The sequence below is a fragment of the Anopheles bellator genome, chromosome 1, assembly GCF_943735745.2.
Source record: "Anopheles bellator chromosome 1, idAnoBellAS_SP24_06.2, whole genome shotgun sequence".
In the NCBI taxonomy this organism is placed as follows: domain Eukaryota; kingdom Metazoa; phylum Arthropoda; class Insecta; order Diptera; family Culicidae; genus Anopheles; species Anopheles bellator.
Genome location: NC_071285.1, coordinates 34,709,283 through 34,723,785, shown reverse-complemented (window position 1 = coordinate 34,723,785; position 14,503 = coordinate 34,709,283). Strand labels below are relative to the sequence as shown.

Below are 14,503 nucleotides of genomic sequence, written 5' to 3'. Positions count from 1 at the left end.
ACCTTAATAACTTGGTTTTTTGGATTTCCCAGCATCACGGACGTACTGCGAAGCCGGTAACGACGACCAACCGTAAAGCTCGGAAGGGTTAAGGAACATTGTGAGATGTTCGCGATGAGAATTCATATTTTTTGGCAGAATTATAAAACGATCACAGTTATAAAATTGTTCATGCGAAGACCTCGTCTAAGATTTTTTTTCCATTTTCGTTTCGATAATTTACGACAGACTTGAAAAGAAACGCATCGGAAGCGGAAAAAGGACATGTATTTCTGCTGTTTACAGCCATGCGTATGCATAATAGAAATAAATTTGGGAAGACAACGTTGTAAAACCGTTCCTCTTTCAAGGTCCACAGAAAGGATTCCGATTTTGTGGTTAAGTTAAGTCCTGCTCACGCCAATCGTAAAAGACCCCATATCTTGTACCAATATTCTCTCAGCAATGAAGGAAACATTTTATGCGTGTAAGCGATCGTGAGTCGTACCCAGGGGCGAGCGCTTCGAGAGCGACAGCCAATGACTCATCTGGCCAGGTTCTGGTAGGCTATACGCAGCAACAGCCGTCGAAATGCACGACGGAGCTGAAGGTCCAAAACCGGAAAATGGTACAAGACAGAGACACTCACAGCGGTCCCAAATAAAGCGAAACGCCATTCTACAGCCAAACTTCGCCGAAGCGGTGTGCAGATCTAGAAGAAGAAAAAACATCATTTCTTTCCCCCCGTTGCACTAACATCATTACTGCTAACGATGACGGTTTTACAAGTTTTCAACCGTCAACTCTGTCCAACACCGTGTCCATTTATTGCTCCGTCGACACCACCGTTTCGTGATTTATTTTCCGCTCTGTGCGCGCTTGTCCATGCCGCTGAACAGAAGTCAGTGTGAAATACCGGTTTTCCGTTTCGGTTACGGTTGGCCAATCATCATCAGCTGTTCTTACGGAACATTAGAGGGACGACAGCGCGTAAAGGTTTTCAGCGCTATGGTCATTCGAACGGGAATGAAATAGTCCATAACGGGGGCCTCTACAGGAGAGAGTAATGAGCTTGCCAGTACCAAATAATGTTAGATCTGGATGGGACAAACTACCACAAAGACAAGACACTCATAGACAGGTAAGAGAGAGAGCAAAATCATGTTTCAGAAAGAAATTGATAAATTCGTAAATAATTTCTCAGAGTGAATTCTAATGCTAACACAAAAATTCACAAGTCGTAGTTAAAGCAAAAATAAAACATTACCGGATGCGCTCGAATCATAAATTAGCTAATTAGCCAAATTTGATAAGATAAGATAGAACAAGCGAAGGTGCCGAAGTGCAAGGAAAAAGTACCAGCCTTGCCTTCAGTGCCTTGAGCATGAGTCATGAAGGCAGCAGACAACTCTGACACACACCATGGGCCAGCGTCTCAGGGGTTAACCGACTTTAAACCCAAACGCACATGCTCTAAAATTACTCTCTCTCAGCTTCCCGATGATTCCTGGCGTGTCGTTGACAATTTTCTGTGCCAAGGAACGTGCCGTTTGAGTCCGGCGTATACACAACAAACACCGTGGCGTATTGCACCGGCCCAAGTGGCTTTGCGTGGGTCCGCCACAGCACACGCGCGTGACGTGAGAAAACCTGAACGTGCCTTCACTGCCGCCCATCGGCCGTTGAGAAGTTGGGAGTCACCATCGCTGCATGGGGTACAACCCTTTTGGGTAGAACTTGGCTGTCTCATACGGCTCCGGGAGGTGTACCGCCTGACTGTGGTGATATACCGGGGATGGGACGGAAGAAGGTTGACTTCTTTTAACAAACTTTCTTGCGCACAATTCGCGCTTATAAACACGCTTTATTTTCCAAACAACTATAACGGTTTCGCATGTCAAAACGAGAACCCCCAAAACCCCTCTGTAAGTACCAAAGGCGACGCACGTCCACACGTTGGTGTAGTTCTGCGATACCGCAGAGCAGCATAATACATTCCATCGCACCTTGTTTTCATTATCGTGGTCACCACCCATCAAGCGCACCCCGCGAACCACCCAGCAACGTTTCGGTTCGACATGTTTCCGCATCGCTCAGACCCAGGGTGCGTTACGAGCTATTGTGCTTTTGCATACGCCGGTGTTGAAAAACCAAACAACAACATACTTTTCCGCTTGCCAAATCACTCGTTTTTCTACGCGGGCAACTGAGAAGTTGTATGTGGTAAGGGCCGAAAGGGTTACTGTTTCATCATCATCTCGCACAAGGGGTCCACGGTGCCACCGAGAAGAACACCCCCCACGTGGCAACCAGAAACGAAAAGCAGGACAAACAAAAACCCCGTTCTGTTCTCAGGAAGACAGCTGCAGCATGTCTTGATCGTGCGCCGCTGTGTCAGATCTTTGCAGTACGGCTCCCATAAGGAGCAGTACGGCGACAGCCATTTGCACATGGAATTGATGGTCATTTCGTGCGATTTATTAATGTCTGTCCGCCGTCTGCGTTGCAAACAAAACCGATTCACACTTTTTACCAATAATGTTAGCCACAGTGGGATTTCTCGTACCCAGCGCATGTGAAACGATCACAGACTTGGGGCATGTGAGTCACAGGCGTAAAGTTGTGAAAAGCGCCAGATGAAAGTTGGTGTAAATTGCCGACTGAACGAAGAAGCAGCTCTCCCAATCAGGAAAAGCCGATCAAGTGGGTCAATCAGGCTGCGACATTTCGCATGCTAATTTGATAGTATAGCCAAGTGTAATGTCCGGTGCCTCAAAACGACCTCAATAGCTCTTACAGGAAATCGTGATGTAACTTTAAAAAATCAATAGATCAAAATGTCCTCTGTACTCCTTTGTACGTATAATGCAAATAAAAACATCAAAAAAGGACCGAAATGCCTGAATTCGAGGTGCAATATTATCAAAACGCAACTGTTAATGATTCATTCTCTTGCAACACGGTGACTCACAGTGAGATTTAATAAAAAAAATTCAATTGTTTCATTTCTTGTTCAATAAACACAACACCGTAATGCGTTATCGCTGAATAAAGAGCATTTCTCGCCCGCGGTAGTGATAACAAGAATCAGCGCTAGTGTTTGCTCCTCGGCTATCATGTGTTGTAAAGCGTGGAGTGCAGATCAAACACGGGCAAAACACCACACGAACGGTGGTTCTTTCTGCGCTCAAAACTAATTGCTGCCCTGCGCCGAGCAGCGAGGGACAAACATTAATCACTCGACACATGAAACCGACACATGGCATCAGAAGACGAAATATTGAAGGGACACACGGCATGTGGAAACAGTCGAAACTACTCCACTCAACCAGCACGTTGTGACATTAGAAAAGCTATGTTTGAGCGATCCGTTACTCCGTTCACCGCTAATGGCCGATAGAAACGGGAACTAAATTAACCCATCCAATCAAAAGCGGGCTGCCCGTTGGCGTCGTGTCAAGCCACATGGGGCATAGCAACGATTTGAGCAACAGGGCGGTCACTCAAGTAGCTGGTAAGCTGACCAGCGGGGCGCGAACGTTTAATTGCTTCTAAATTCTTTTCGCTAGAGCAAGAATGAAGAATAGCGGAATGCGAAGCCGGAATAGCAAATGAAGTTAAAAGTCGGCTTGTACGGATCGTAAAACGATTACGCTGTGAGCAACCATTCACTATTCGCTTCCTTGAAAACCTGCTCCAAGAACGACAGTGATCTGTGGACAAATATTGTATTGAACATTTTGTCGTATTAATAAACATACAGATAGACAAACAGACAGACAAACGGACAGATAGACAGAAAGACAAACATATAAGTGTTTATATTTTCTGTCTGCGTGCAAAACATGGGATGCGTGAATCTTTGTAGATCGCATTCCGGAATCGCATAATGTAATCATTACAGTAAGCCACTTCAGATCAGAACGAACTCAAAAGGTTGATCTAACTTTCTATCTAGCGTAACAATCTAAGTTAAATAACAGTCCTCCATTTACCATATGCTGACAATTATCACATTTTGTACAATAAGTATCCTAATAAAGGATACAAATGGAAAGCACTAAAACCGTGCCTTAATTTCGTTCCCCTGAATGTGGCTGTCGTACGACGAAAAGGCACGTATTCTTGCGTAACGCCATATCGACTTATCATACGAGAAGGAAGTCGCCCAAGCTTTTCCCTCAAACTTTCGTTTCACTCGGAAGCCACTCGATCCGGGGGCCCGGAAGTCCGGTGGTTCATAATGTGGGCAACAACAACAGTCACATCCGAAACCAAAAATAAAGGTACAAAAGCCATCGCGCGTCAACCGTAAAAAAACCGCGGCGCAGTTTCTTTTCCGATCGCATAACCAGCACGCAACCCTGAGAATGTAGGTTGTTCCTGCGGGAGAACGACCTCCTCCTGCGGGTCACTCTCCCTCGCCAGTAGTAACGATGATGTTTATATTTTCTTTTCGTTTCAGCGCCGCGGGGCCTTTGAGAGGCACTACTGCGGAAAGGGAAATTAAATCAATAATTTTATTACCTTTCACCGTTAGGCGCGTTGGCGCAAACAACATCTCCGCAGCGCGCGCGGGGATGCATTTTTTTCTTGCGCAACTAAATGAGGTCTCGAGTGTGTCTGGGCAGTCGGCAGTCTATCAGAGGCATTTCTGCGATTTCCGCTTGATTGTTGACTTTTCTTTATTGGCAAACCCCGACAGAAGCGCAACGGAACCGGATTGCATGTTCTGCTGATAACACGTTTGAGCCCGCTAATCCGCTCGATCCAATTCGGTCCATTGGGTTGATGCATTCATAACAATCGCGCAGTGGAATGAAACACAACTATTTGCATAAAACTTCTCCTCAATATGTCTCAAAACAGCGTCGAATGAAACGGGACTGCAGCATAATTTAAATTCAATTTCAACGACGTGCGTATCAATGCTTTATTTCGATGCATTATTTGCTTTACTTTATGATAATTCTCTAAGCGCTTCGATGACGATGACCATTCGAGATGAAATGAACCGGCTCCTCATGGGGACCCCTCTTTAAAACAGCCACAACTCACTTTTGGCCATCGAATATCTTAGCCAAATGGCACCACACAATCCACTCCCGACCTGACCCGATCATGCTGCTTCTGGTGGTGGTGATGGCGGCGGTGCCCTGTCAAGCTACAGTTTTCGACCTCGGGACGAGGAAACCAATTTTCTTTCGCTCGATTTGTGGCACGTTTTCGACATCCTCCCGCAGTGAGGTGGCCGCAGTATTTCTTCGGAGAAAGCCACACTTCCTCCGGGAGAAGCCCGAGACTTCCCATCGAACAAACGCTTTGCCAACCCTCAGCTCGCTCCTCCGTCAGCCGTCGCTGGCCGCCGCTGGAGTCTAACAAATCAACCGACCAACCGACCGACCGTCAGCCGACGACGACACTCTCTTTTCCGAAGTGGGTCACCAGCCGCAGCGCGTTGAAAACAGTCGAAAGAAACAAAGTACAAACTGCTGCCCTTCCATGATGCCCCCGTGAGCGGAGGGACCACCACAACTTTTTGTGAATCTTCAATGAGCCCTTCCAGAAAAAATGCTTTGCTGGAAAGTATACTATTTTCCTCGAATTGGAACTGGCCGCGAATCGGGCCACAGTTTTATGTATTTCTTTCTGTGGGCCATTTTCTGGAGGTCATCACTAGGAGTTCTCTACTGACCGGCTCTCGCCATTGTCAATAACATAAATTTTATTGGACTCCAGCACAAACAAACTAATCCAGTCCGGTGGTGGTGATTATCCTTCGGGGACAAACGACCTAAACTGGCCGGAATAATTACTATTGCAAATTCTCTCCGAAGTCCTTCCCAAATGTTTCCGAAATTAGAACAGCCCTTAAAGTTGTTTGTACAATAAAATATTATTGATTCAGTACATATGAATTTCAGAATTTAATGAAAACCTGCTGCTCGCCGATGACCATACGAAACATCCGGTCAGCCAACTACCAGCATTTATGAAACGAAAGGCTCACAGCGACCGACGCATAACACATCGTTCAATAAATGCCGGGATTAACTATCAAAACAACATTTTATTGACAAAATTCTTTATTATTCATCAACATAATCTCCTTCAAGTGTAATACAATCATTCCAACGCTTCCCTAAATTGTCAATGCCATGTTTGTAGAACGATTTATCTTTTGACTCAAAATGAGCCTCAGTAGCGAGTACGGAAGATGAGGAAGCAGTTGGAAGCCTATTTCGTTGAACTTTGGTCATCGGTTTAATTGACTTGTGTAGCGTCACTTTAACCACTATAGCTTACTTGATTATGTTTCGAATTACATCAAATTTTGACACATCTCATATGAAGGTTGGTACTTCTGGTACCTTGCTATATAAATGTCATTATTAGCGCCATCTCTACGCTAATCCCGGGCCTTATTGAACGATGCGTTATGTTTCAAAAACCTCCAAATCAGACTAAGAGATGCACGATTTTTGAAAATGGCTAATAATAATCACAACGAATAGTTGTTTGCTTCCGCATCAATGGAGCACAAATCGCAGGTCATAAAAAGATAGAGATAGAAAACGAGGTACATAGCGAAAAAGAGCCCAAGAAACAACCAGAACCTCCAAGAACGAACTCTTCCAGATGATAAATATTCATCAGAAATACCCACAAATACCATTCTTCCATCAACACACACCCGGGGGCCTCCAAAGTACCGATCTATCGATTGGATACAACATATCTTTTATTAAACATGCTACCTCTCTCTGGGGGGATTCAATTTCCTGCCAGAAGAGTGTGTTCCAGCCAGGCCTCGGCACAACGTGCCCCAACGCGCAATGTTGGGTGCGTGTGCCCCGGTGAAAATAAAATGGACGCGTGGTGATAGAACCGAAAAAAGAAGATGTCGGCGTCAGGACACACATGTGCCGGCGGTCGGTCTGATGGTGAACCTGTCACCGTGCACGGCGTGGCAAGTGAATACCGTCCGTCCTCCCGTGCGCCCTTCGGTTGGTCGTCGGGTATCCATCCGTTCATCAATCATTCAGAGCATGACGCTCCTCGGAACCGCGGCGTTCCATTACCATCCTCTCACGAACGCGTCCCATTCACCGCTGGTCACTTTCACATCCAACACCGTAGGGTTGTTGACCATCCAAACGCCACAACAGACTCTGTGAAACTGGCCCCCGGGAGCCACACAAAAGTCGTGACTTTTGGTCGTGACACACGCCGCTGGTACTTTGCTCGCGGCTCCTCTGGTTCACGACCACTGGAGTGTCCTCAACCGCAAATTGTGCAAGAAACGCGTCAGGAGTGCCAACATAAAGGACATAATCGAAAAAATTGATTGAAAAATCCCTTCCATCCAACCAGACAGCGACCCATCCCATCTCTCTCGGAACAATGGCAAGTGCATGCTGATCACCTATTAATTCTTCACCCAACAGAGCTCCCAGGCAATCAACGTGGCAACATCATACCATCAGTGACACCTGTGCGCGCCGAGGGAACCCCACTGGACCACTAGTCCACAAACGTGGCCTCCGGGAACTGTACACGTTATCGCTTTGAAATATGCCAACAATCAACAGTGCCGGGGTGTTTGCGCTGGAGACCTGAGGTTGACGAGCAACTCTCACAGGCGAAGGGCTCAAAGAGAGGCCTCTGGTAACGCGTTCCCCACGATAAGCTACTGCTGACGACGCGAAATAGACATTCTTTAGGAAAACGGACAAGACAAGGAAGCCACCGCTGACGTTGGGCCCAACCGGTGACTCTGCTGGTACCCGCTGGAGACATAATGGTGATATGTGGCCATCGTCAGACACGCTAAGCCGTGTCCGTCGTCCAAACTAACGTGTTTCAATAAAAGCTAACGGAGCGAGCTTATCGCTTAACAGCGCGATGCCACATTTATCAGCTGGCAGCTGGTTTGGGTGGTGGTCCTGATTTCTGGACCTAAACATGTGTCATTTGCGAATGATACGCTCGGACGCTTCGTGACAAAACCGCGTAATGGTTGACGGTTCCTCCCCAATCAATATCAATCCATTTTTGTAGTCCAGAAATGGATTATTTCCCGTGTGACGACGCCCGCCATAAAGAATGGTTTGCCGGTTTTGGTCCCTAGAGCCTTCGATCGATTTGATTGATGTAATAAAGAATTACACAGGTATGTTTTTATAGCACCTCGAATCAACATCAAAGTATATCGCTGGTGACTACATTAATATAGCTGGCAGACGAAACACGTCTACACACCACTCAACACACTGCAGCTCTGAACCGGATCATATTGTCCACCCTCAGCAGTGAACTGTCAAATATCTGGCCCGATGCGCGTTACACGTCCCACGTTTGAAAGCTTTCGGGACGGCTTAGCGTGAAGTCGAAGAAAATAACCGAATTCTGTCGAGCAGGGTTTAAAATGACACCGAAAAGCTGACATTCGATACATTTTTTCCATTTGCTTAAAAGAAAACAGAAGACTCTACCATGGGAGCAGCTCTGTGACCCAGTGACCTCTTGTGTTGACAGCCAGCCGACTCCGAACGGTCGCGGGACCGGGAAAAGTTAATCCAGAGACAGTACACGCCCTCCGGGCACTTCGTATGTACCTTTGAGGGTTTCACCGAAAACCGGCAATGTGGGCGTGAGGTGGTGCGCTGCTAGCTGTCCTCCTTCGTGTGGACGTGTGTTAAATAACCTCTCAAAAGCGAGCGCATATGGTTGCACATGCGTATGGGCTGCGCTCTAGCGGCGTCTAGCGTTAGCAAAAATGCAAATGCAGCAATCTCAACCGGTTCGGTGAATGCCACACAGTGCTACGACCTAACCAGCGGCGCCCCGGAGGTTATCGCGCACGACTTGTCTGGGGAATTGCAAAGTTCTGCGAAAATTCGTCACAGCAACGTGGACGTGATGCAAACTTCACGACGAGAGCTTTTCGAGTGAGCTAAAACGGTGCATGATGACGATATACACTACATACCCACTGTGTGAGATATGATGGATCTGAAATGAAACGGAAGATAACATTTATTAGACTTCTCCTGACTTTTGAGGTCAACACGGCAACAGCGAGTACTTCAAAGAGTTGGCTTCAAAATAAAGCCATGACTCAGTCGCAGTACGGAATGTAAACTTTCTTGTGATGGAATTCCCAACTGTAGTGATTCCACCGGTCGCCACTCGACTGCCGAGTGACCAACACACTGCGCCGTGGTCACGCGGTTTATCTCTCCTACGTCGACGAGGTAATTCAGCATGAAATGAAAAATGTCCGCCGTTGTCCAATCACTCTCTTCAGGGACCGCGCGCTTTGCAGACCTCAACAAAGTGCTGGTCCCGCCGTCGCACACAGCAGCTGCCCTATTCTTATCACCAGACTTTCACAGGCCATCATGGAATACGACTTCACCACCGGAAGATGGCTATAGTGTCTTGTCTCCCAAGGCAGCTACTAACGCGCGTAGCTGCAGCAGCCCTCTTGTAGGTCACTGGGCATTTCCCACACCGTAGATCCAATTTCCTTTTCCAATTGGCCACCGGTCGCGCGGTAAGTCGGAAACCTTTCCTTTCAATTTACGCCGCACAACCATTTCACTTTCAGCGGTGCCGCGGCGAACCGTGGTCCGATGGGAAAAGTGTAATTATCAGCCTTCGCGTCGGTGCGGCCGTCCTAAACTCAATAAAATCCATCGGAAGTACGGCCTGTGGCCTTTGCTTATCGCCTTGCCCAGATTACGGCCAGCAATCGTGTCGCTTATCGACGTAGAAAGTGCGCCAATCTGTTCCGTACCCCCTTGGACTGTAAATACTTGATGGATTCCACCGAAGGATTGAAGGCCGTCAAAGGCACCCTGGGGGAACGTTTCATAAAAGGTCCTACCGAGAAGTTTGCAAACATCAGTCTCCGTTTCTCCGGGTTGCAAAAAAAGCCTGGCGGAATGCTAAAAGGTCCAACCAACTTCTTTGACTTCTTCGGTAGTAATGTTTACCGAGCTACCGGGAGGCCCAATCCCACGACTCAGCTTCCAGACAGGAACCTCTCTCGCGCCGCTGGGTATTTGTAATGGAAAGATTGCTTCATTGATTGCCTCTGGCCAAGAGAAACGCCCTTCTTCATGGAAATAGACGAAAGCCAAATTAGGTAGATCTCTCTCTGGGCTGGGCCGCTCGAGTGAACAACCTGTGTCACCTCTGGTGGTGTGGAACCTGAAACAGCTGCTACCACACAGACACCTAGGATTCGAAACTCAAAACACTGTCCTATTTGTGGTCTCTGCTTCTCCGCCTTCCATTACCTCCGCGTCACTCACGCTACGAGCCGATATGCCCGGAGGAATCCCTCAATTTCCACCACGCGCGGAGGCCAAATTTGTTTCGTTCCGCTGTTTACGGCGTACGACACCGAAGCGCCGGTCGGCCGCCTGCTGTTCCAACAACAACCAGCAACCACCAACACCATCTCCGCACAGTTGGCAGGAAATTGCTGATAAACGCATCATCATCGCAATCTACGCATGATGGAACACTCTGATGATACCCACCAGCAGCACCGACAGGCGGCCCTGGCTCTGGGCGAGCAAATCAGATCAGATTTGCCTTGCTACGCGCGAAAATTAATCCACGGATGATTGCTACGTCGGCGCTGAAGATAAGCTTAGGCATGTTTGTTTGCATTGGGCTATAGGGCCCTAGGCATGTTGTAGCTCGCGCAGGACTGCTGTAAAGTGAGGTACGCACTTATGAGTATTTTTCAATATCCCAACACAACGTGCCTCGTCGTAAATCGCTGTCGATCAAGCACTGTTCGTGGCCTCTTCGATTCTGATATCAATTCTCGATGAAGGTCATCTCCATCCATCAATCATTATCTTGCCGCCACCGATCCTTGCGCTCTTTTATGGTGGGTAAAATAATGCCAATCTGTCACTGATTGTCATCAGCTCATCGTGAAAGCTTTTGATTTGTTGACAATAAATCTGCAAACAAGATTAGATTAAGGTCAAAAGGACCGGATGCTACCGTCTTTGCTGTGTGCACGATCGGATCGCAATGAACGAAGATCCTGACTGTTGACCAAAAAAAAACAATATTAAGTAACTAAAAATTAATACTTGGAATAGACAAAATGTAGAATCGACAGGGTAAGACTTTACTGAAAAACATACCGCTCCCATTGTGTACTGCTTATCGATAATCCCTTAGATAGAATCCACTTTTGTAATGCACTCCAACAGAGTGCTACGTGTCGGCAGTGTCTCTTCACGTAGTAACCGCGTCCGTCCCACAACCGTATTGTTGGCCGCTCCACAAACAGACCCTTGCCTTCTTAACGTCAACGGACATTTGATCCTGCAGTGCTTTGCAGCCAAGAATGAAAGTGTCATCACGTCCAAAGTGTGTTTGCGAAACATTTAATCCTGCGGAGGGATATTAAATCGCCACACAAAGGCCGTTGGTGGCACGTGTAAACCGTTGGCGGTTGGTTGTGAACTTTCCGCACCTTTCTGGCAAAATGATAGCAGGTTGAGTATTTCAAGCAATAGGTAGATAACCTCGTATCGAATGATGCTACATAAAAATTGCGTAACAAGCGTTATGCACAAAACAAACCCACCTTCGTCCCCTCCACGATTAATCATCATCACAACGCAATCCTGCGGTCATTAAACTCAGCCAGCCGAGAGTCAGGTTCCCGCCGACGGGTGTAAGCATATGCTCTCCCGTTCTGTCTGGACCAGTCGTTCTTTCGCATCCGCCGCGTGCGATGCAGAGGCCCGGCCGCGCACTGATCTGGCATTTCTAAGTAAACATAACAATGGCCAACAACAACCACCACGGACAAGCAGGTTCCTTCTGGAAGCAAGCCCCCGCCTCAGAGTGCCGCGATGTGGCCATCGAGCAGAACTAATTAAAAGTTACACCGCAAATGCTACTTTACAGCGAAGCGAAAAAAAATCTTCCTGGCAACGGAGAGATCGGATATGAGCGCCGCTGCAGCGAACAAGCAACCGGGGTTCTGGTGAGACGGCGGTTCGGAACAACGTTATTTTTTCTCGTCCCACCACTGTCATTAAGCTCCAAAACTGAGCATAAACAAACTCAATCTGGAAGATGCACGCGATAGGTTAAATTTGAAGCATAAAGAACACACCGAGAGGTGATGGTGGAAAACAAGAGGGTAAACACCGACGAACCAACAAGAGAAAGAAATCTTGCGTATGGCCACAACATTTTATAGATTCGGGAGGGTTTGTTTAAACATCACTTGCGTTCAGTGTTATTACTTCTTTCTGGGCCGACGGGAGTTCTATAAACAAACGTCCGCCAGAGTAACAATCACTGCAAAGAATTGAATAAACCGACTAATTGTAGCCAGCACGCACACGCCACAAACACCAACCCTACTTTAGATCGAAAGGGGCTTTGACAACGAATTCAATATCGACTCCTATTGATTTTCCTTAAGTTGATGTTGTGCAAGGTTTTGGACTCTGTACATTTCATTTAAACTGTTGTAGTAGAACGCGAAATAATGTTCTAAAAGATCAAGGATTTTGAATCATACGTTGCAGAAAAACAACGCAAAGATAATTTTCAGTAAAAGTCTTGTCAAAGTGTACACCAATAAAGTAGTTGTTACCTGAAAATGGAAACTTTGGGAGTAGATTCTAAATGAGTTCCCATCAACTTCCTTTATATCCTTCCGCCGACAACGAAAGCCTTCCTCAATGAGTTGTTTATGTTGGTATGTTTATGACCCGGTTGTTAATGCTATATTGATATCTGATGTTGACCACCGCTGGGGGCTAGGGTAAAAGGATACCTTTTAAAACCCGAATTTTGCATCCTGGGTCCTCTACAAATTACGCGTAATGCTTAAATGGTGTCACGCGGCCTGTTTGCTGGTCTCTGGTCCTTTTGGTTACCGGAATGTTTTACCCGGCACACGGAAGATCCTACCGACCAGATTGCAGTGTGTGTACCTGGCCACGTTTCCTGAAAGTAGACAGATTATTGCCTCCTTTCTGTACCTCTTCGATGTCTCCTAGAGCATGCACCCACTTGTGGTCGTTTAGAAACAAAAACACCGAACCCACCGAAAGATCATTTCTGCATCTCGGAGATTTAAATTCATTCTTAACAGTGCCAGGAAACAGTGTGCCACTTCACAGTGCACACCTCAGACGGTCTTGAAAAATCTGTAGAAAAATCAATTAAAATATATGCACTAGAGCTCTGGGCGATCCGTTCCCGATCGGCAGAATGCGTTTTTCAATCATATCAGTATGCTTATCGCTCGCATAACATTAAAAAATCCTTTCCCCAAACACGGTACACGCTAGAAATGGATGTCAAAAACCGTTTTATTTACCTTCAAAACGATCCAAATCGTGGGCAAATTTGATCAACTCCAATAAAAGAAAAACAATAAAAGTTGGAGAAACAAGCTAAGGTAGGCAAAACGAACTAAGAGAATTAGTGAGCAAAACCAAACCTCCAAAAGCATCAGATTGAATGTTACGCTTTATTGGACCAGCATGCTAAACGAGCTTCAAATGCCAGCTGGTGGCCACCGGTCTCGAGGCTGCCCTTAATGAGATGCTACTAACAACTGCCGGTTCAATGACGATACACATGGAACCCCCTCGAAAAAAAAGACTCGTGTCTAACTCGATGCTCCGTTAGACATTCGCCCAATTGGTGGGTACTGGCAGCCAGAAAGTCAAGACGCTAGTAGTTGACCACGGCCATGATGGGCGAAGGGTACGAATAGTTTTTTTCGACCATCACTGTGTAAACCCCCAAAATAAGGTCATCTGGCGCGGCCCGAGATCACTTTCGGACAGAGCTCGGAAACTCTCCGACTTCTTTCCACGAACCAAAATGAGTGCGCGAACGTAGGAATTGGTGGAGAAACTTTGAAGGGTTTTTATTTTGCGGGAATCGCCTCATCCATTCGGCCAACCCGAGTTGCGGTGGCCATTGTAGCTCAACGCGAAATGCAATCCAACCAAAGCCGAGTGGTTTGTGCTAATGTTTATGACTCTCCCCGCCTCTCAAGTCTAGAGAGCGCATTGTTTTGGCGCGGGATCGACGAAGAATAGGTCAGGCTGCGTTGCACAATTCTGTATCTTAATTCAAGTCTCTATCAAAGTCAGTGTGGGCTACCCACTTCACCTCTTCAGGGCGGGGATCTACTCCCCCAGGCGCCGCGCACAAGACGTAGTTGAAGGTCTGGGGTTAGGTTTTGCTTCATTGTCGAGCTACTGAGACTGAGGGTTTATTAGTATAGCGCCTGTGATTTCCCAAACGTAAACTTATCAATATCTAAAGGTTGAAAAAGTTATTGTTAAATGAAGTGAATAATGGCACAACAATCTGCATAAACCGATACCACTCTCGTCGTGTCGTCGACCAATGTTCGCCCCCAATGTTTTGCTTATTTTGCCCAATTTCGGACTCGCCAATTTTACGATTGTATCATCGTGATGCATTTCTATTTATTTTTGGG

At 46.7% G+C, this 14,503-nt stretch overlaps 1 protein-coding gene across 1 annotated transcript in view; it reads right to left on the bottom strand.

Moving 5' to 3' along the window:
- The window catches only part of LOC131205599 (prominin-like protein), a 31,975-nt gene that overhangs the window by 9,097 nt on the left and 8,375 nt on the right, over positions 1 to 14,503 (bottom strand). The gene's annotated exons all lie outside the window — the stretch shown is intronic.